Source organism: Pinus tabuliformis, chromosome 3_1, assembly GCF_031772625.1.
Source record: "Pinus tabuliformis cultivar Carrire ecotype Pingquan chromosome 3_1, CPIR1, whole genome shotgun sequence".
Lineage (NCBI taxonomy): Eukaryota > Viridiplantae > Streptophyta > Pinopsida > Pinales > Pinaceae > Pinus > Pinus tabuliformis.
This window is the reverse complement of record NC_142301.1, coordinates 263,756,064-263,780,076: the sequence shown is the minus strand read 5'-3', so window position 1 is coordinate 263,780,076 and position 24,013 is coordinate 263,756,064. Positions and strand designations below refer to the sequence as shown.

Here is a 24,013-nt window from a genome sequence, read left to right as displayed (position 1 = left end):
AATATTGGCTCCAGCATCTCTAAAACTCTTAGCTGTTGAAATAATATACCTTCTAATGTTGGTTCCAGGATCTCTAAAATTCGTAACTCTTGAAATAATATACCTTCTATGAAATCAAAAAGCTAGAAAGATTCATAAAAGCTGTGTGCACGCAAAAGATGAGTGTGCTGACTTAAAAGATGTTCAGTGGACCAATTATGAAGAAAATCACTTCATGTTAGAAGTTATATTCACCAAATGAAGATAGTTGTTTGGGAGTACTGGAAATCAATAATAAAATTGGTGCAGCAGCTCATTCAATGTGTAAGAGAAGGAGAAGAATGCTGAGCAATTTCTAGATGAGAAACATTGTTAGAGGGAAGACAAAATCACTACCTGTTATGTAAAAAAGTAATAAGTTTGGAATTTTAGGTTAATTAGGCAAAAGGGCACGATTATTAGGTCATTCCCTTTCGCCAAGAGGCACCTGAGGCAATATATAAGCTAGGGGCCCTTCTATGTAAAATCATCATTCATTCATCAATAAAAATACATATTTATGTCTAACACTGGACATTGTTGCTCAGTTTGGTATTAGAGTGGGTCGCTCCTCAGTTCACTGCTGCACTAGTCACGCCCTGTCACCATTCTTCTCTCTTCTGTTCTACTGTGTCCACTTCATCCGCCGGTCAAACTCACTATCTGAACCCCGACCCACCACGCCACCCGTCTACGCTGACACACTTCCACCTGATCGCTGTGTTTTTTCAATGCCATTGCATTTTCTTGGATCAATTCTCTGTGTCGACAACCCCGTTCCTTGTCGTTCTCCTGGTTCCAACACTTTCCAACGCACTTCTCCCCGTCGTCGACTGTCCCGGACCACTGTTCAAACCGTCCCACCATGCCACTGCCACCTTCGTTTGACTGTCGATTGGTCCCCGCAAGTTGTACTCCACCACATTTCCGCCTATCCACGCTATTGCCTATGTTATATTCATTTTATGTTATATAGGAGTTATAAAATCATGAAGTGAGATATAAATTGAAATTAAATTATATTTGAATTAAAAAGTATATATATTTATATAATTTAATTATTTAAAAAAAAATATTATTTAATTAAAAAAAAAACTTATTTAGCTATAAAAAAAGGGGGTTCAAGTTGAGGAAGAAGGTTAAGCTGGATAAATATACATCACCACACACTCGATCAATGTCATCATCAATGATGATGAACGATTTTAACAAAAAATGGTGGAGCTTGAGACTAAGGTTAATGGGTGTGCCGAAAAAATCGAGGAACTCTAGAATTCAACAAAGAGAATAGAGAATCAACTCAAGCAAAATTGTAACGAATTTAAAAGGGATCATGCAATCCTTTCAAATAAGGTGGATCGAAATCATAATGCAGCATCAATAGCTCATGATTGAGCAATGGCGATGTTGACCTGTATTTGTGACAAGTTGAAGATTACACCTGATCAAATACCCCAGAATAACGAAGCTAATCAACTTCCAAATTCTTCGGATACATCAAACTCATCAGACTCACATGAGACCCTTGAGTTTCGAAAAGCATCTTCCATGCCCAATCAACAAAATAGTAACACGAATTTTCAAAACATGCAACTCTGGAATCAATACTCAAATATGCAGTTCTCGAATCAATACCCTTTCTTCACTACACTGGTAGCTACATATCAACGAAGAGCAAAACTGGAGCTCTCCAAATTTGACGGTAACGAGAAATGTAGTGTCGCTTGGTTTAATCAAGCGGAAGAATATTTTGAGATTTACAGTGTTAACAATGATGATGAAAAGATCAGGCATGCACCCATGAAAATGGTGTTGATTTGAGGTAGCATCGGATGTGCTCTAGCAATGAAAATTGGTCGAGAGGCTAAAGCACATAAGATCTCCAAGACCCATAAACGGTTTGGGCAGATTCTAACCGGTTTGGGAGATATTAAAATAATCAATATTTTTAATGGAGTTCTTAAGTCTAAACTTAGGAAAAATAAAATATTAATGGGTATTAATATAGAACTGGGTTAGAAGGTTCCAAAAGTCATGGATCAAGCCAAATCTAATCTTAGTCGTTGATTAGAGATTTAATCTCGGTCGTTGAAGGACCAACAGAAAAAGTATAAGAAGAGGCTTGAGGGTCAGTTGGAGGATACACTGAGGGAGATCAGTCAGTACAATTTTTGGAGCAGGGTTAGCTGATAAATTCGAACTTGTGGTTTGGAGAGCAGTAGGAGGCAGCAAGTACGGAACAGAGAGTCAGGATCAACACCAGAAGACCAACGCAGAGGCGGAAGAGGTAGATGCAGAGCCTATCAGGCAGACGTAGAGGCAACATCAGACTGCGCGATCATTAGAGGGCCTGTGTGGGTGACACAGAAAGGCCCAGGGCTGACGCAGACAAGCAGGGGCTGACGCAGAGTGTCGGGAAGCTACGTAGAGGTCAGCCAGGTTGACGTTGGGACTGGGAGAAGTGCTGGAGAATTTTTCTCTCTATTGGGTAAGCCATTTTGGCACCCTGTTGTACAAAAGAATTGCTGAATAATAAAATCCTCCCTTGCTGCATCGGTTTTCCCACATTGGGTTTTTCCAGGGATTGTTGTCCAAAATAACTGTGTCGATGTGTTGATTCTTGTGCATGTGTTTGTTTCTGAATTATGGTGTGATATCTGCAGCAGAATTTATTTTAATGTTTATTGAAGGAATTTCATAAATAACTTATTGGAAATAAGTAGGCAAAATAAATCAGATGTTGTAGTGATAGAATTTTCACATGGTATTAGAGGGAGTAATCAGAGACAAGAAGGGAAAATCACTTATGGGTCGAGACCATGATGCGGAGGCATCCACGTCAGGGGACTCACACAGATTTTCGGAAATATGCACAAGAGAAAGTGATTTTGATTTCTTTATGTTGGCTTACAGGCTAGAAGAAAAAGTGGCTTGTATGACTAGTTTTGCATCATCAGAAGTATGGTATATAGACAGTGGAGCCTCTTGGCATATGATGGGAATCAGGGAATGTTTCTCAGATTATCGAGAAGAGAAGATGAACTTTCAGATCACCATGGGGATCAAGGCAAAGTGTACTCTAGTAGGGAGGGGTACCATAGTTTTCCAAACAGAATCGGGAGAACGGTTCCGTGCTACCAATGTGCTGCATGTACTAGGATTGGAGATGAACTTACTTTCCGTGTCGCAACTTCAAGGCAAGGGATATGACGTCTTCTTCCTTAAGGAGAAAGTATATGTCAAACACCCGAGCTGGGAAAAGAAAGTGCAGATTGGGATCAAAAGTAACAGGTTGTACAAATTACAACTAGAATCACTAATGGCACTAATGGGCAGCCATGGAGACAAGGACTTGAACAAACTATGGCACAGAAGAATGGGACATTTGCACCATGGGGATCTGATTATTCTCAAGAGCACTGTAACAGGAGTTCCGGATGTCAATATAGAATGAGATGATGTATGCAGAGGATGTGCTCTAGGAAAATATGGCAAGGCAACATTTCCTGGAAGTAAAGACAGGGCCAAGAGTGTACTAGGATTGGTACACTCAGATATCTGTGGACCTATGTCCACTAAAGCTTTGAGTGTGTGAGAATTCTATCACTGCAGCAACTGATTTACTTTTCCTACTTATTTCATCATAAGTTATTCATGAAATTACTTCAACAAACATTAAAATAAATATTGCTGCAGATATCACACTGTAATACAGAAACAAACATATGCACACATTGACACAGTTATTTTGGATTGATGTTCCCAGAAAAAACCCAATGTGGGAAAACCGGTGCAGCAAGGGAGGATTTTATTATTCAACAATTTTCTAGTACAACAGGGTGCCAAATTGGCTTACCCATAGATAGACAAATTTCCAGCACTTCCTCTGAACCCAACGTAGCCCCTACTGACCTCTGCGTCAACCTACTGAGTCTCTGCGTTAGCCTACTGAGGCTCTGCGCAGCCTCTCTGGCCTTCTGCGTCACTCCTGGAGCCTCTGTGTGGATGACGCAGGCCCTTCTGGCTCTGCACAGTCTCTGCTGCCTCTGTGTGTCTTCCTTTGGCTCTGCGTCTACCTCTTCTGGCTCTGCGCTGATCTCCCGTCTCTCTGTTCCATACTTGCTACCTCCTGACTGCTCTCTAGACCACTGGTTCAATATCTTAGCAAACCCCACTCCAGAAATTGAACTGACTGGTCTCCCTCAGTATATTCTCCAAGTGACCCTCAAGCCTCCTCTTATACTTTCCTCGTTGATAAATCAACGATCGAGATTAAGCCCCTAATCAACGACTAAGATTAGATCTAGCTTGATCCATGTCATGTGGACCATCCTAACACGGTTTCATATTAATACACATTAATATTTTATTTTCCCTAATTTAAGACTTAGGGTCTCCATTAAAAATATTAATTATTTTAATATCTCCTGAACTATTTAGAATCTGCCCAAATCCTTTTTGGGTATTGGAGATCTCATGTGCCCCAACCTCTCCACCAAATTTCGTGGCTAGAGCACATCCGATGCTAACCCAAATTAACACTCCCTCTTAGCAAGGACTGTGCTCTAGTAATACTCCTCACTGAGTATCACCCTGATAATCCGGCATCGGTCCTTGTGCTGATGTTAAGCCTCCTTGCCCAACATCCTCTGCACTACTGCATCCTGTATTGCTGCCCATGACTCTGCTACTGCCATTGCTGCATTTGTATGAGAACTCCTCTGCATCTGTGCTGCTGCTGGTCCTTTCTCCCAACACTGCATCTACCCTGCAACTCCCTGTTCATTCGTGCTGCTAACACATGACTTCTGAAAGGGGTTCTTTACCATCCCCATCTCTTCCCTGAAGTAGTCAAATTTTGACTTTCCAAGGGCCTTGGTGAGGATATCTGCCACTTGTTCCTCTGTAGGAGTGTAGCTCAACTGTACAGCTCCTCGTTGGACACAATCTCTGACAAAGTGACACCGGATATCGATACACTTTGACCTATCATGGAATACTAGAATCTCAGAGAGTTTGATGCAACTCTGATTATCACACATGATCTTGGTCGCCTCCATATTTCTTCTTAATAGGTTTACCAGCCGTTTTCTAAGCCATATGGCCTCACACGAAGTTGTGCTTGCTGCCATATATTCTGCCTTAGTTGAGCTTAGAGCCATGGACTTCTGTTTCCTACTGCACCAGGAGGTCATTCCTGATCCAATGTTGAAACAGTACCTAGAGGTACTTTTCCAATGCCCTGAACTTCCTGCCCAATCTGCATCAGTAAATCCACTCAACCTGATATCCTTCCCCTTGGTGTATAAGAGCCCATAATCAACTGTTCCCTGTAAATACCTGAGAACGTGTTTGGCTGCTGCCCAATGAGCCCTCTTTGGTTCCACCATGAATTGACTGAGGGTGTTGAAATCATAGCAAATATCGGGCTTGATATTAACTAGATACATCAGGGACCCTATGAGTTGTCGGTATGGGGTGAGATCGACATCCTTGTCTTTTGATGCATCGATCTTCTTCCAGTTGGTGATCATTGGCGTAGCCATAGGTCTACAGTCTCCCATCCTGAACCTTTTCAGGATTTCTGTAGCATACCTCCCTTGCCCAAGGAAGATTTCTCCATTTTGCTGCAAAACTTCTAACCCTAGGAAATAGTGCATTCGTCCCAGATCCTTCATATCGAACTCTGTGGATAGATTCTTCTTGCAGTCCTCAATGAGTCTGGATGATCCTGTCAGGAAGAGATGATCGACATATAATACTAAGATAAGTGGCTCGTTCTCTACGAACATATAGTAGAGATTCAGATCCGCGTCACTCTTGATAAACCCCATCTTCTGCAAATAGCCATCTATTCGACCATACCACGCTCTCGGTGCTTGCTTCAGCCCATACAAGGCTTTCTTCAGTCTGCATACATGAGACTTCTTCTCATGAGTCTCAAAGCCCTCTAGTTGTTCAATGTATACCTCTTCTTCTATTACCCTATTTAGAAATGTTGTCTTGACATCTATTTGATGGATCTCCCATCCCATCTGGGCTACAAGAGATATCACAGTCCTAATAGATGTATACCTGGCTACTGGGGCGAAGGTTTCCTTATAGTCAATCCCTTGTTTTTGAGCATACCCCTTAGCCACATACATGGCCTTGTATTTTTCAACACTGCCGTCCGCAGCATATTTGATCTTGTAGATCCATCTTGAACCTACCACAGATCTGTATTGAGGCCTTGACACCACCTCCTAGACATCGTTTACCATTATGGAGTTATACTTCTCCACCATCGTATCTAGCCAGACCTGATGCTGACCTGCCTCCTTGAAGCTGGCAGGCTCCCCATCCTGAGCTACTAACGCCTGATACCTGTCTCGCTGTTTTTGCTCTCTTTTACTGTTCCTTGGCTCTCCGATGAAGTTCTCTGCATCACACAGAATTTGATGAAGTACCCTGCTGGTTCTTCCTCTGCCAGCAGGTGCTTCTGTTCACTCCTCCTCCTCATCCTGAGAATCTTCTTGATCTAAGGAAGGATTCTTCACTTCCGTTGGTTGAAGAGGCATGACCAATAGATCCTCTTTCAACTGCTCCTCGGAGGGCATTTCACGAGATCTTCTGAAAGCTGTGTCCTCCATGAACTTTACATCTCGTCGTACTACTACCTTCTTGCTTCCTAGAAGATAGATTATGTATGCCTTATCGTTCTCGCTATATCCTATCAGATACCCCTTTTCTTGCAGTCTGATCCAACTTCTTCCTCTTTTCTTCGGGTACGCGACAATATGCTAAGCTCCCAAATATCCTGAAATGACTGACTTTAGGCGTCTTCCCAGTGAAGACTTTCTCTGGAGTAGTCTTGCCCAATGCCCGATGAGGAGTTCTGTTTTGAACATAGACAGTTGTGTTGCATGCTTCTGCCCACAGGAATTTTGGCATATCTTGATCATACAGCGTGGCCCTAGCTGCTTCTACAATAGTCTTGTTTTTCCTTTCTGCCACCCCATTTTGCTCCGAATTGTAGGGAGCTGTCCACTCCCTTGTGATGCCCTCCTCTACGCAATAATCAATGAAGTCTTTATCGACATACTCTCCACCATTATTTGAGTGCAAGACTTTTATTTTCTTACCTGTCAGATTCTCCACTAGAGCTTTGAACCAGTGTTGTGAAAAGCGTGATTAAATTGCGCTTTTTTGAAAAAATCGCGATTTTTTCCCGCGCCCGATTTAATTGTGCTTTTTACATGAAAAAGCGGCTATTTTTTTGCCGTTTTTTCTGAAAAAGCGCTTTTTTTTTTTTTTGAAAAAAGCGCGCTTTTTTCCGAAAAAAGCTCGGGGTTGCCAGGACAGCACGATTTTATAAATTTTTTTTTGGTTTTTCATTTGGTCATTTGGGTTTTTTCATGCAATTTTTTTTGAAAGAAACAAATAATTTTTGAGTGGGGCAGCTTAATGATCAAGTCTAGGCCCTAGTATGGATATGCTATTCATGGTAATGTTAAATTCTTAAAGTAAAAGTGACATTCTCCTTAATCTTCATTTTCATCCTTTTACTTAAATTTTTAACATTACCATGAAATGACTCAGGATGTTTGAGAGTGGTTCCAGCCTCATTGGATTTCATATGGAGAAAGTAGAATTTTAGATTTCATTTAAAATCCAGCAGACTTATCAGTTTTTCAGGATTTCAGGATTGGGAGATTGTAATGTTTCCAGGTGACACCACCTGCTCGGGCTACCCCTGCCACCAGTAGAGGACGTGGTCTACCTCCTATAGCTTCTACTTCTAGTTCTTCAGCTTCTAGAGCACATCAGACTCCACTGCCATCTCCACCAGCACATGCACTAGCATCTACATCTAGAGGGAAAGGGAAAGCTCTGGCATTTTCTCGCAAGAGGGGCAGAGGAAATCAATAGGATTAGACCTCATTTTATTGTATATGACATTATGACATGATGAGATACATTATCATATTTTTTGTTGATATTTAGAGGCTGAGTTGGGACTCAGGAGTCAGGACTTACTATTGAGGACATGATTCAATGTTATGTGTGATTTTAGCGCTAGAAATGATATTAAACATCTTATATATTAGTTTTTCTATCATATTTATGTGTCAATGTATTTATTTTATGTTGTAGATGGTTTAGATATTAAAAAAATTGAAAAAAAAATGAAAAAAAATGAATGTTTTTGTACCAAACGATTTTTTCCCGCTTTTTTCCGCTTTTTTCCCGATTTTTCCGATTTTTTCCGATTCGTTCCCCGTGCCGATTTAATCCCGCTCGCGCTTTTCACAACATTGCTTTGAACTCCTTGCATCGACATAAAACCTCTTCCTTGGTTTTTAGAAAATAGATCCAAGTTTTCCTCGAGTGGTCATCAATGAAGGTAAGGAAATAGTCGGCACCACTGAGAGCTTTGATGGACATAGGTCCATAGATATCTGAGTGTATCAATCCTAGTACACTCTTGGCCCTGTGGTTGCTCCTAGGAAATGCCGCCTTCGCATACTTTCCTAGAGCGCATCCCCTGCATACATCATCTTGTTCCATACTCAGATCCGGAACTCCTGTTACAGTGCTCTTGAGAATTCTCAGAGCTCCATGGTGCAAGTGACCCATCCTTCTGTGCCATAGTTCGTTCAAGTCTTTGCCCCCATGACTGCCTATTAGTGCATTGGAGATTCTAGTTGTAATCTACACAATCCATTACTTTTGATCTCGATCTGCACTTTCTTTTTCCAACTCGGGTGTTTGACGTATACCTTTTCCTTGATGAAGTAAACGTCATAGCCCTTGCCTTGTAGTTGTGACACGAAAAGTAAGTTCATCCCCAATCCTGGTACATGCAGCACATTTGTGGCACGGAACCATTCTCCTGATTTTGTCTGAAAAACTATGGTACCCTTTCCTACTGGAGTACACTTTGCCTTGTTCCCCATGGTGATCTGAAAATTCATCTTCTCTTCTCGATATTCCGAGAAACACTCCTTGATTCCCGTCATATGCCATGAGGCTCCACTGTCTATATACCATACTTCTGATGATGCAGCACTAGTCATGCACACCACTTCTTCTTCCAACCTGGAAGCCAACATAGAGAAATCGAAATCTCTCTCTCTTGTGCAATCTTCTGAAAATATGCGTTAGTCCCCTGAGGTGGATGCCTCTGCATTGTGGTCTCGACCCATAACTGATTTTCCCTTTCTGTCTCTGCTTACTTGCTCTGATACCATGTGAGAATTCTATCACTGCAATAACTGATTTACTTTTCTTACTTATTTTATCATAAGTTATTCATGAAATTACTTCAACAAACATTAAAATAAATACCGTTGTAGATATCACACCATAATACAGAAACAAACATATGCACACATTGACACAATTATTTTGGATTAATGTCCCCGGAAGAAACCCAATGTGGGAAAACTGGTGCAGTAAGGGAGGATTTTATTATTCAACAATTTTCTAGTACAACAGGGTGCCAAACTGGCTTACGCACAGATAGACAAATTTCCAGCACTTCTTCTATACCCAACATAGACCCTATTGACCTCTGCGTCAGCCTGAAACCCTCTACGTCAGCCTACTGAGGCTCTGCGCAGCCTCTCTGGCCTTCTGCGTCACTCCTGCAGCCTCTGCGTGGATGACGCAGTTCCTTCTAGCTCTGCGCATTCTCTGCTGCCTCTGCGTGGCTTTCTCTGGCTCTGCGTCTGCCTCTTCTGACTCTGTGCTGATCTCTCGTCTCTCTGTTTCGTACTTGCTGCCTCCTCACTGCTCTCTAGACCATTGGTTCAATTTCTCAGCAAACCTCGCTCCAGAAATTGAATTGACTGGTCTCCCTCAATATATTTTCTAAGTGACCCTCAAGCCTCCTCTTATACTTTCCTCGTTGATATATCAACGGCCGAGATTAAGTCCCTAATCAACGACTAAGACTAGATCTAGCTTGATCCATGTCTTTTGGACCATCTTAACATAGTTTCATATTAATACACATTAATATTTTATTTTTCCTAAGTTTAGACTTAGGGTCTCCATTATAAATATTCATTATTTTAATATCTCTTGAACTGTTTAGAATCTACCCAAATCTTTTCTGGGTATTGGAGATCTCATGTGCCCCAACCTCTCCACCAAATTTCGTGGCTAGAGAACATCCGGTGCTACCCCAAATCAACAGAGTGGTGTCGAGTACTTCCTTATCTTCATTGATGATCACTTAAGGAAAACTTGGATTTATTTTCTGAAAACAAAGGACGAGGTTTTCTGGCAATTCAAAGAGTTCAAGGCTCTGGTGGAGGATCTGACTGGGAAGAAAATAAAAGTTTTGCGCTCAGATAATGGTGGAGAGTATGTCGATAAGGACTTCACTGATTTTTGTGTTAAGGAGGGCATCAAAAGAGAGTGGATAGCTCCCTACAATCCGGAGCAAAATGGATTAGCAGAAAGGAAGAACAGGACTATTGTAGAAGCAACTAGAGCCATGATGTATGATCAGGATATGCCAAAATTCTTATGGTAAGAAGCATGCAACACAGCAGTCTATTTTCAGAACATGACTCCTCATCGGGCGTTGGGCAAGATTACTCCAGAGAAAATTTTCACAGGGAAGACACCTGAAGTTAGTCATTTCAGGATATTTGGGAGCTTAGCATATTGTTGCGTACCCGAGGAAAAGAGGAAAAAGCTGGATCAAACTGCGGAAAAAGGATATCTAGTGGGATATAGCGAGAATGCTAAGGCATACAAAATCTATCTTCCAGGGAGCAGGAAGGTAGTGGTTCGACGAGATGTGAAGTTCATGGAGGACAGGGCTTTCAGAAAATCTCATGAGATGCCTTCCGAGGAGCAGTCAAAAGAGGAGCCGTTGGTTAAACCTCTTCAACCAACGGAAGTAAAGAATTCTTCCTCGGATCAGGAAGATTCATAGGATGAGGAGGAGCTAACAGAAGCACTTGCTGGCAAAGGAAGAACTAGCAGGGAACTTCGTCAGATTCTGCGAGATGCAGAGGAATTCATCGATGCGCCAAGAAACAATAAGAGGGAGTGAAAACAACTAGATAGATATTAGGCATTAGTAGCTCAGGATGGGGAGCGTGCTAGTTTCTAGGAGGCAGCTCAACATCATGTTTGGCTAGATGCGATGGTAGAGGAGTACAACTCCATAATGGTGAACGATGTCTGGGAGGTAGTGCCAAGGCCTCAAGACAGATCAGTGGTAGGTTCGAGATGGATCTACAAGATCAAATACGCTGTAGACCGCAACGTTGAGAAATATAAGGTCAGGTTTGTGGCTAAGGGGTATGCTCAAAAGGAAGGAGTTGACTACAAGGAAACTTTTGCCCCGATAGCTAGGTATACATCTATTAGGACTGTGATATCTCTTGCAGCACAGATGGGGTGGGAGATTCATCAGATGGATGTCAAAACGGTTTTTTTGAATGGTGTAATAGAAGAAGAGGTATACATTGAACAACAAGAGGGTTTTGAGACACATGAGAAGAAGTCTCATGTATGCAGGTTGAAGAAAGCCCTGTATGGGCTGAAGCAAGCACCTAGAGCATGGTATGATTAAATCGATGGCTACTTGCAGAAGATGGGATTTGTCAAGAGTGAGGCGGATCCAAATCTCTACTATCTGATTGTAGAGAATGAGCTGCTAATCTTAGTATTGTATGTGGATGATCTCTTTCTGACAAGATCATCCGGGCTCATTGGGGACTGTAAGAAGAATCTAGCCATAGAATTCGATATGAAGGATTTGGGACGAATGCATTATTTCCTAGGGTTGGAAGTTTGGCAATAGAAGAGAGAGATCTTCCTTGGGCAAGGGAGGTATGCTATAGAAATTCTGAAAAGATTTAGGATGGAGGACTGTAGACCCATGGCTACTCCAATGATCACCAACTGGAAGAAGATTGATGCGTCAGAAGACAAGGGTGTTGATTCCACCTTATACAGGCAGCTTATAGGGTCCCTGATGTATCTGGTCAATACTAGGTCAGACATTTGCTATGCTGTCAACACCCTCAGCCAGTTCATGGTGGAACCAAAGAGGGCGCACTGGGTAGTAGCCAAACATGTTCTCAGGTATTTACAAGGAACAACTGATTATGGACTCTTGTACACCAGGGGTAAGGATATAAGATTGAGTGGATTTACTAATGCAGATTGGGCAAGAAGTTCAGTGGATCGGAAAAGTACCTTTGGGTACTGTTTCAACATTGGATCAGGAATGACTTCCTAGTGCAGTAGGAAACAAAGGTCCGTGGCTCTGAGCTCATCTGAGGCAGAATATATGGTGGCGAGCACAACTTCGTGTGAGGTCATATGGCTTAGAAAACTGCTTGGGAACCTATTCAAAAGAAAAATGGAGGCGACCAGGATCATGTGTGATAATTAGAGTTGCATCAAGCTCTCTGAAAATCTAGTGTTTCATGATTGGTCAAAGCATATTGATATCTGGTGTCACTTTATCAAACACTGTGTCCAACGAGGCGCTGTACAATTGAGCTACACTCCTACATGGAGAACAGGTGGCAGACATCCTTGCCAAGGCCCTTGGAAGAACCAGGTTTGATTATTTCAGGGAGAAGGTGGGGATGATAAAGAATCCATTTCAGTAGCAGAAATGGATGTGATGTTGCAGTGCAAAAGCAGTTAGCAGTAACACGATGCAACATGATGAGTAGGAGTTACAGTGCAGATGCAGTGTTGGGAAGATGGACCAGCAGCAGCACGGATGCAGAGAGAGTTGCAGTACTGATGTAGCAATGGTAGTGATAGAGCCATGGGCAGCAGTATAGAATGCAGCAATGCAGAGGATGTTGGGCAGGGAGGCTTCGCATCAGTGCCGGTACCAATGCCGTATGATCAGAGTAATGCTCAGTGTGGAGTATTACTAGAGCACAATTGTTAATTTATGGTATGTTCTATGCTTATAGTAGTTTACTTATCTTTCTTACTATTATCCACAGATTAGCAATCACATGTACATAAAGTAAAGTGCAAATAGAACATTAAACGATCGACAGAAAACAAGCCAAGACAAGAGACACAAGATGTGGCGGCTAGCCAGGGACAAACCCCAATGTGGGGAAACTCTTTGATCAATTCTTCCTTTATCTTCAATAATTCAGCAGAGAGAGATGTGATGAGATGAGTGAGTGCAAATGAGGAAAAGTCCTCCTGTATTTATACACATCTTATGATATTTGAAGAGATGAACTGTTGGGCTTCTGAGCCTACATGAGTGCTGGTCGGCTTGATAATTATTCCATAATCAAAATAAATTCATATCTCCATAAATACTTATCGGAATCGGATGATCTTTAGATCAATCCTACACCTCTCGACGAGAGGAATCTAATAAAAATATTATTAGCCATGAATAAGATGACCCACATGGAGTTTGGCTCTAGTTGCCAATTTTAACACTCCCTCTCAACTAGGGAGAACTCCATCTGCAATCTGCTGGTCGCTACTATTCATCCATTAAATGCACTACCCTGTACAACTTGACCCTTGCCCTGCTTTGCTCTATTCTGCCTGTTCTGCTTTGTCTTGTTCTGCCCTGTATTGATCTGTACTGCTCTGCTTGGTTCTGCTCTGCTCTGTTCTGCGCTGCTCTGCTTTGTTCTGTTTTGCTCTGCTTTTGTTCGAATTATGAAGAAGAAGAAATGATCGAGGATGCATCATATTGACTCAAAGTCAGTCTCAGAGTATGTACCACTGGTCCCAGACAAGTCTCAACCAACTCGAAGTCAGCGTCATAGTGAGTACAACTCCTACCACTGGTCCCAGACCAGTATCATCCTCCACTGACTCGAAGTCAGTCTCAGAGTGTGTACCACTGGTCTTAGACCAGTCTCAATCGACTTGAAGTCAGCATCATAGTAGGTACGACTCCTACCACTGGTCCTAGACCAGTATCATAGGCTCAGAGAGCGTACCACTGGTCCTAGACCAGTCTCAGTTGACCCGAAGTTAGCGTCATAGTATGTACCACTCTCACTGGTCCCAGACCAGTCCTGCACTGACATGAAGTCAGTCTCGTAGTATGTACCACTGGTCCCAGACCAGTCTCAACCGACCCTAAGTCTCAACAGGAGAACTAATCATCCTGCTACATAATCGTCATGGAGAACACATCATCCAGACCTCACAAGAGAATTAATCATCTTGCCACGGGGTGTACATGCACACCACTAGGGGATAGTGAATCACCTTGTGGTCATATGTCGCTTGAAGAAGTACCTCGCACCCCCCTAGAGCTCCCAGAGCTCAATGCATCATACGAGACCCTCATCAGAGGGTCTTTGAACAACACCAAGTGTTCTTGGAAAGTCAGGAATTTGACTTTCCCTAGGGACTTTGTCAAAATGCCGGCGACCTATTCATCTGTACCGATATGCTGGAGCCTTATAGCTCCCCAGTGCACCATATCTCGAATATAGTGGTACCTGATATCGATATGCTTGGAGCGATCATGAAATATGGGATTCTCTGACAAACGAATCCCACTCTAGTTGTCACATAGGATCATGGTGGTATCCATTGTAAATCCAAACAACTCACTGAAGAGCTTCCTCAACCAGATTGCCTCACAGGAGGCCATGCTAGCAGCAATATAGTCTGCCTCGGCGGTGCTCAAAGCCATCGACTTCTGCTTCCTTCTCATCCAGGATATCGAAGCAGATCCCAAGGTGAAACAGCACCCGGAAGTGCTCTTACGGTCCACCACACTGCTTGCCCAATCAGCGTCAGTATATCCAAATAGTCTCACATCTCTGACAGTGTATCTTAACCCAAAAGTGATTGTGCCATGAAGATATCTCAACAAATTCTTGGCACCAATCCAATGTATGTGGTGAGGTTCAACCATATGTTGACTGCAAAACATATGTCTGGACAGGAGTTCACTAAGAACATTAATGCTTCGACGAGTTGATGATACTTGGTGGCATTTCGTAAAACAGGTCCAGCAGTACTACCGCTTAACGTTTTGAAGTCAAGTTCCATCGGGGTAGTTACGGGCTTGCAGTCCACCATACTGAATCTTTCCAAAATATTCACCACATATTTTCCTTGAGATAGGAAAATTTCCCCTGGCTTCTGCCAAACTTCAAGTCGGTCCTTCATTTCAAATTCAGAAGCCAACTCCCTCTTACATTTGTGAATGAGAGGGTCTGCAGCTGTTAGGAAGAGGTCATCCACATACAACACCAGTATGAGAGGTTTGTCATCTTCAACTTTAAAGTAAAGGTTAAGATTAGCTTCACTCCTAGTGAATCCCAACTTCATCAAGTAGCTATCGATCCTCTCATACCATGCTCGAGGTGCTTGCTTCAGCCCATAGAGGGCTTTCTTCAACCTGCATATATGAGATTTTCGATCATAAATCTCAAATCCTTCGGGTTGCTCCACGTAGACTTCTTCTTTGATCGAACCATGCAAGAACGTGGTTTTGACATCCATCTGATGTAGGTTCCATCCTTGTGAAGCCAGAAGGGCTATGATCGAGCGGATGGTGGTATATCTGGCAACAGGTGCAAATATCTCGTCATAATCTATACCTTCCTTATGGGAGAAGCCACGAGCGACAAAACGAGCCTTATACTTTTCTGTACTTCCATATGCTGCATGCTTTATCTTGTAAAGCCATTTAGAAGTGACAACTGTCTTGTCCTGGGGTCTGGGAACTATTTCCCAGACATCATTCTTCATAATGGACTCATATTCTTCGGTCATAGCATCCTTCCATACTTGATGCTTGACGGCATCTGAGAATGATGAAGGCTCATTTTGTATGATTGTGCTCATGATGGTCAGGTATCCTTGATACTTGTTAGGTTTCTTACTTTCACGGAAGGTTCCTTGGGGTGCAGTGTGTCCTTCAGCATCATCGAGTAGCCCCCTAAGCCAAGAGGGCCTCTTCCTAGAAGAGGAAGGCTCAGGTGGATCAATAGGATCCATGGGTTCATCCACATCGGGCATTGTTACATCATCTTTTTCTTTTGGTTCCCTAGTGTCAGCTTCTTGAATCCTCCTTAAAGTAGGAAGATTGTCCACCTTGCTAAGAGCCATATCTTCGTCAAAGGTGACATCATGACTAATCACAACTTCCCTTTGACCGATTACATAGATTCTATAGCCTTTATAATTTTCACCATAGCCCATGAAGATTCTTTTCTTTCTAGATGCACCCAATTTATTCCTTTTCTCTTTAGGCACATGAAAATATACAAGGCTTCCAAAAATTCTAAAATGAGATACATCAGGTTTCTTACCGGTGAACATTTCTTCAGGAGTCTTGGAACCCAATGCTTAATGAGGGCATCGATTTTGTACATATGCGGCAGTGTTTGTAGCTTCGGCCCATAGAAACTTCGGAAGTCTTTGATCATGGAGCATGGCACGAACAACTTCCACAATCGTGCAGTTCTTCCTTTCTGCCACACCATTCTGTTTAAGAGTATATCGTGTCGTAGTCTCCCTCTTAATGCCAGCCTCTTTACAAAAGTCATGAAACTCGTTAGATTCATATTCAGTCCCATTATCAGTCCTTAAGATCTTGATCTTCTTTTTGGTTTTCTCGATCAAGGCTTGAGATGTGTCACAAGACATGACACCTAGCGGACTTCCTCCGACCTGATATAATGAATCAACTCGAAACCCAAGAGTGAAAGCATCTTTAACATTGTTTTTCCATATACGTACCTTGCCATCGCTGAAGTTCACCTTGTAGCCTTTGTCTTCCATTACCGAGATGGACACGAGGTTCTTCTTGAGGTCAGGTGCATATAATACATCCTGTAAGTGGATCATATTTCCTTGATTCAATTTAAGAGAGACATTTCCTACACCTTTTACGGGATATTTCATATTATCTCCAAGGACAATTTCCAGGTTAGTTTCCTTCTCTATTAAATTATGGAGAACTTCTTTGTAACAAGTGAAGTGCCTTGATGCACCACTATTAATGAGCCAAATTCCCATTGAGTCCGAAGGAGCAGAGGTAGATAGAGCAGCTGGTAAATAATATTCATCTTGCCTATTTTCAACAATGTTGGATTCATACCTGGAATCTCTAGCCTTCTTGAATGGTTGTCCTCTTCCTTGATTACCAGCACTCCTTTTTCCTTTGCTATTAGATTTCCCATTCCTCTAATTGCCATGAGAGGAATTTTGATCATCGTCCCAATGTGAGTCCTTTCTATCAGGGCACTCCCTTGCATGGTGACCTAGTTTATCGCAAATGTAACATCGTCCTTTTCTTCCACCCTTAGGTCCAGCCTTTCTTTTTTATTTAGTCCCGTAATTTTTCCTTTTCTTGGCATGCGAAGAAAGAGCAGCAGGAGGACCTTTAGGCATGAGCATTTCTTTCTCTTCAACCCTTGTTTCTTCTTGAATGCATCTAGCCATTAATTCCTTGAAACTAGGAATTACATTATTGTTTAAAAGAGTAGTCCTGAACACGTACCATTCGGATGGTAATCCTCCAAGAGTCGTGAGTGCCATTTCCCTATCGGTAATAGTCTCCCTAATAGATAGGAGATCGTTCTTGATTTCGGTGATTATTAAGAAATATGCTTATATATTTTCATCTTTGCCCTTCTTAGTTTCCTTCAGCTTATTTCTAAGAAACAAAACTTGATTTGCATCATTAACTTTAAATAAACTCACTAGTCTATTGTAGATTTCCTTGGAGGTGTTCAGGTCGGAGATGTAGGCCACCAAGCGCTTGTCGATAGAGTCCCGGATGATCTTCGTTGTTTTGACTTCACCGGATTTCCATTTGTCCTTGGCAGCAACAGTTGCATTTGATGGAGGCTCAACAATATTGCCTCTCACATGGTCCAATACTCCTTGATTCTCTAAGGTTAGATCGATAGACATTTTCCATCCGTGATAGTCAACTTTCTCACGGAGCTTGTCTTCGGATAGAAAGAGTGATGAGGACCCCATAGTTCTTTTAGGATAGCCTTGCCAATCTTCTCTTCAGTGATTGCTCTTGCTCTTACTTGGGCTTTGTATTCACCTCAACTTTGATACCATGTTAATTTATGGTATGTTCTATGCTTATAGCAGTTTACTTATCTTGCTTATTATTATCCACAGATTAGCAATCACATGTACATAAAGTGAAGTGTAGATAGAACATTAAATGATCGACAGAAAACAAGCCAAGACAAGAGACACAAGATGTGGCGGCTAGCCAGGGACAAACCCCACAATGTGTGGGGAAACCCTTTGATCAAATCTTCTTTTATCTTCAATAATTCAGCAGAGAGAAATAGTACAAAGAGAATCTGATTTATATCAGCAGTAGCAAACCCTAAATCAGCAGCATCAGCATTAGCGACTTCATCATCAAAACTAGGGCAGTCGATATCTCGCAAACCGACCGTCGGATTGGCTTGATTCCACCACCAAAAAATGCGGCCTTCAGAGGAGGTCCAAATGGACCTACAACGCAGTTCTGAGGAGGGGGTCTTCTGGTCAACGCTGGTCAAACTTTGGTTCTGCAGTTGCAGCCCTAAAACTGCGTCCTTCCACATGTGTGAGAGAGACTCTTTTCTGCGCAGGAGAGAGAGAGAGATGTGATGAGATGAGTGAGTGCAAATGAGGAAAAGTCCTCCTGTATTTATACACATCTTATGATATTTGAATAGATGTGACTATTGGGCTTTTGAGCCTACATGAGTGCAGGTTGGCTTGATAATTATTCCATAATCAAAATAAATTCATATCTCCATAAATACTTATCGGAATCGGATGATCTTTAGATCAAACCTACACCTCTTGACGAGAGGAATCTAATAAAAATATTATCAGCCATGAATAAGATGACCCACATGGAGTTTGGCCCTAGTTGCCAATTTTAACAATAGTCCTCGCTAAGAGGGAATGTCAATTTGGGGTAGCATCGAATGTGCTCTAGCCATGCAAATTGGTGGAGAGGCTAAAGCACATAATATCTCCAAGACCCAGAAATGGTTTGGGTAGATTCTAACCGGTTTGGGAGATATTAAAATAATCAATATTTTTAATAGAGTTCCGAAGTCTAAACTTAGGAAAAATAAAATATTAATGGGTATTAATATAAAACTAGGTTAGAAGGTTCCAAAAGTCATGGATCAAGCCAAATCTAATCTTAGCCGTTGATTAGAGATTTAATCTCGGCCATTGAAGGACCAACAGGAAAAGTATAAAAAGAGGCTTGAGTGTCAGTTGGAGGATACGCTGAGGGAGACCAGTCAGTTTGGTTTTTGGAGCGGGGTTAGCTGAGAAATTCAAACTTGTGGTCTAGAGAGTAGCAGGAGGCAGCAAGTACAGAACAGAGTCAAGATCAGCACCGGAAGACCAGCGTAGAGGCAGATGCAGAGCAGCGTAGAGGCAGACGCAGAGCCTCTCAGGTAGACATAGAGACAGCAGCAGACTGCGCAATCACTAGAGGGTCTGTGTGGGTGATGCAGAAAGGCCCAGGGCTGATGCAGACAAGCAGGGGTTGACGCAGAGTGTCGGGAAGCTATGTAGAGGTCAGCCAGGCTGACGCTGGAACTGGGGGAAGTGCTGGAGAATTTTTCTCTCTTTTGGGTAAGCCAATTTGGCACCATGTTGTACGAAAGAATTGTTGAATAATAAAATTCTCCCTTGTTGCACTGGTTTTCCACATTGGGTTTTTCCAGGTACTGTTGTCCAAAATAACTGTGTCGATGTGTTGATTCTTGTGCATGCGTTTGTTTTTGAATTATGGTGTGATATCTGCAGCATAATTTATTTTAATGTTTATTGAAGGAATTTCATAAATAACTTATTGGAAATAAGTAGGAAAAATAAATCAAATGTTGTAGTGATAGAATTTTCACAAATGGAAGGCGGAGCATATAATTAGTATATGTGGTGGAAGGAGACGACACTTGATATTAGTTGGAAGAAATTCAAAAATGCATCCTTTAAGAGGTTCCAAGGTATCAAGGAAGAAGAGTTCTTCTCAACTCTCACCAGACTGCAACAAAAAGGAGATGTGGATGAATACACTCGAAAATGAGAAACTATAGCTACACGAGTACTTGGATTATCAAAAACTAGTTTCATTCAATCATACATCATGAGACTTAAACCCCATCTCCAGGCTGAGTTTGAGCTTCATGACATCACTTATATAAAAGAAGCAAGACAGAAAGCAAAAGTTACTGAAAACAAGCACGAAAAGATGTAGTGGCCAAAAGTTGAAAGAGTATATTCGAGACGAAGATTTCCCCAAACTGCGAACATGGATAATACAAAATATGTTCCACCACATCTTTTTGATGGAGAAAAAACTAATTTGGAAATGCAAAGAATGAAAGAAGGTAAGTGCAAACGTTGTGGCAAAAAATGGGACCCTAAACATAGATGTGCTAAGGGAAAAGAAACCAAGAACCTGTATACATGTGAAACAACGAATGATTCAGACAGTGAAGAATCAAACGTAGAAGGATTCGAAGATTCTCCACAATTTTCTCCAGAACTAGAAAACAAGAATATTCCACAAGTGTCATTATTGACCATGATAGGTATATTGCAACCCTAGATATTAACGTTAAAAGGACGTATAAAAAATAACAACGTAATGGTTCTAATCGATACTGGTAGCACCCACAACTTTTTGGACTCAACTATGGCGAAAAGGCTCAACATTTTCGCATTTCCCATGCCCAACATGAAAGTTATGGTAGTTGACGGTAAGAAAATTGAAAAAGTAAGGAAATGCCATAAAGTCAAATTACAAATTCAAGACTATAATCTAGAATATTTGTTCTACACTATACCATTAGGAGGAGTGGATGTGGTCCTAGGTATCCAATGGCTACAAACCCTAGGCACTTACTCTGCCAACCATCAAAAGAAATTTATAAAATTTAAATGGGAAGGGAAGAAATACAAGTTATATGGGTTCCAACCCCCTGAGAATCAAATTGTATCATCATCCCAGATGATGAAAATGATTCAGAAGGGAGCACCAACTTATTTAGTGTAGTGTCATCAATTAGAGATGCTAACTTCAAATCTAGTTAACGAAGAGTCACCTGAAGTTCAAGAACTAATTCAAAAGCACGAAAAAGTGTTCCAAGACCTTCCAATGAAGATGCCTCCTAAAAGAGAAATCGAGCACACAATTGAAGTCAAATCAAGATCAAATCTCGTCAACATCAAACCATATCGATATCCACATCATCAAAAAACCAAAATCGAGAGATTAGTCCAGGATCTTTTAAAATGTGGTATTATCACAAAAAGTAGAAGTCCATATGTTGCTCTAGTTGTATTAGTTCGAAAAAAAGATGGATCGTTTAGACTATGCGTAGATTATCGAGGGCTAAACAAGATAATGATTAAGAACAAATTTCCAATTCCTTTTATCAATGAAATGATGGATGAACTACATGGAGCTAAATACTTTTCAAAATTAGATTTGAGAACAGGGTACTACCAAATAAGGATAAGGTTGGAAGACAGAAAAAACTGCTTTTCGAACACATGAAGATCATTATGAATTTATGGTAATGCCCTTCGGATTAACTAATGCTCCAACAACCTTCCAAGCCACCATGAATGAGGTATTTCGTCTGTATCTAAGGAAGTTTGTGTTAGTGTTCTTTGACTATATTCTAATCTATATCAAAACATGGAAGGATCATCTACAACATCTGGAGCAAGTTCTCAACATATTAGAAGAACATCAGTTCTATGCAAGGATGTCCAAGTGTACCTTCGGAAAAGAAGTAGAGTACCTCAAACACATAATATCCAAGGAAGGAGTAAAAGTAGATCCTAATAAGATCAAGGCTATAAAAGAATGGCCCAAGCCAGTTAACATCTCCAAGTTAAGAGGATTCTTAGGGTTGACTGGGTACTATTGATGGTTTATTAAAAACTATGCCCATGTAACCGCACCCCTAATGAACCTTCTAAAGAAGAACTCATTTCGATGGGATGATGAAGCAGGAAGGTGTTTTGAAGATTTGAAGGAAATTATGTCTAATGCACTTGTATTAGCAACTCCAGATTTTTCAAAGCCATTTGTAATTGAATGTGATGCTTTAGGTTTTGGCATAGGAGCAATATTAATGCAGGAAGGTCACCCAATTGCGTTTGAAAGCAGGAAGCTCAACAAGAAAGAATGTCTCAAGTTTACATATAACAAGGAAATGCTTGCCATTATGCATGCATTAGTGTAAAGTTTTGAAGATGTTCTATGCTAAGAGCAATTTCACTTTTCTCACAGCAATCATACAAGTAGATAAGCAAAATGTAGATAGAACATATAAGCAGATCTTACAGAAGACAAATCAGAAACAAGAAAAATGTATGCGTTCGTTTCGGCGGTCAACAGGATGCTTCAACCAGCAAAGTCTCCTATGGTCAGCCAGCCCAGCATGTGTCACAACAATCCTCCAACCAGTAGATGAGTCAACCCAAGTCAGTTCTACAAAAGTCAACGCTGTCCTGAAAAGTCAACGCAGGGGCAGCAAGCTAAAAGTCAACGCAGCAGCAAAATGGACAACCCTTTGACCTCGATTTTTGTGCCAGGTAGTACGGCCTTCAAAAATCGAACCTCCCACCAGTTTTCAGCTTGTTTGGACCAAGCTTTGACCAAAGTCAACGCTGGTCAAACTTCTGCGAAACCCTAGCAGCAGAAACCCTTTTCGTTCATCCCACGTGTGGCTGAAATTCGTCCTCCAGGTAGCTCGTACTTTTTAGGATGAGAGAGGAAGATGTGAGTTGTGTTGTGATCAAATTCTCTCCAACTTTTCCTGTATATATATCCATCAATGAGGGTGTGTGACACATCTGTTGGGCATGTGAGCCTACATTACAAAACTGGCTGACCTTGCACATATAATTTATTAAGAAGAATAAATTCAAAATATAAGTTCTGCTCATCGGATTAAGACTATTTTTATATGGATTTTACACCTCTCAGAAAGAGGAATCCAACAAAAATATTAGCCTCTTAATCTGAGCATCAGAACATGGAGTTTGGACCTAGTTGTCCAAATTTAACACTCCCTCTCAACTAGGGAGAACTCCATCTATTAGTGCAATTAACATCGTGAGTCATCCCGCCGAAACTTGCTTTGCTGGCTTCTTTATTTCAGAACAGAAGTGGGTCAGTCACAAAGACATCATTCCCCGACTGACATAATTAGTCCAGAGGTCCCAGACCTCACAAATCTTGATCCCAGATCAAGTGGTTGGACCATGCCATCCTAGATAGAGAGTACGGCAATCTCTGATGCGTCCATCAGTCTTTGCTAATAGTCTCTAGCTTTTCCACACCTCATTGGCCAAATGAGAGGTACTTCCCATGAGCCCTGAACTCAATGGGTAGGATGCATACGGGGCACAGATTAAATGAGTGGCGAACCAGCTCAATAATCACAAGGGTGGGGCAGAAGCATTATGAGTGCTTATAGCTCCGAGAAGCTATCCCCAAAGCCCCCCAGAGCTCCCAGAGCTCATCGTCCAACAAGACCCACATCATAGGGTCTTTCCACGACACCAAGACTCTCACGGAAGGTTAGGAACTTGACCTTCCCCAGGGGCTTAGTGAGAATATCCGCGACCTGCTCATCAGTTCCTATATGATCGAGCCTTACGGCACCTCGCTGTACCATATCTCGGATAAAGTGGTACCTGATATCAATATGCTTGGATCGGTCGTGGAACACAGGATTCTCAGTCATACGAATCCCACTCTGATTATCACAGAGTATTATAGTGGTATCTAGCACATGTTGGAACAACTCACTGAAGAGCTTCCTCAACCAAACTGCTTCACAACAGGCCATACTAGCAGCAATGTATTCGGCCTCCGCGGTGCTCAAAGCCACCGACTTCTGCTTCCTGCTCATCCATGAGATCGAAGCAGAACCAAGATTGAAACAGCATCCAGATGTGCTCTTACGATCCACCACACTGCCAGCCCAATCGGCATCAGTAT

At 41.7% G+C, this 24,013-nt stretch overlaps 1 protein-coding gene across 1 annotated transcript in view; it reads left to right on the top strand.

Moving 5' to 3' along the window:
* The window catches only part of LOC149186807 (uncharacterized), a 361,700-nt gene that overhangs the window by 291,935 nt on the left and 45,752 nt on the right, over positions 1 to 24,013 (top strand). The gene's annotated exons all lie outside the window — the stretch shown is intronic.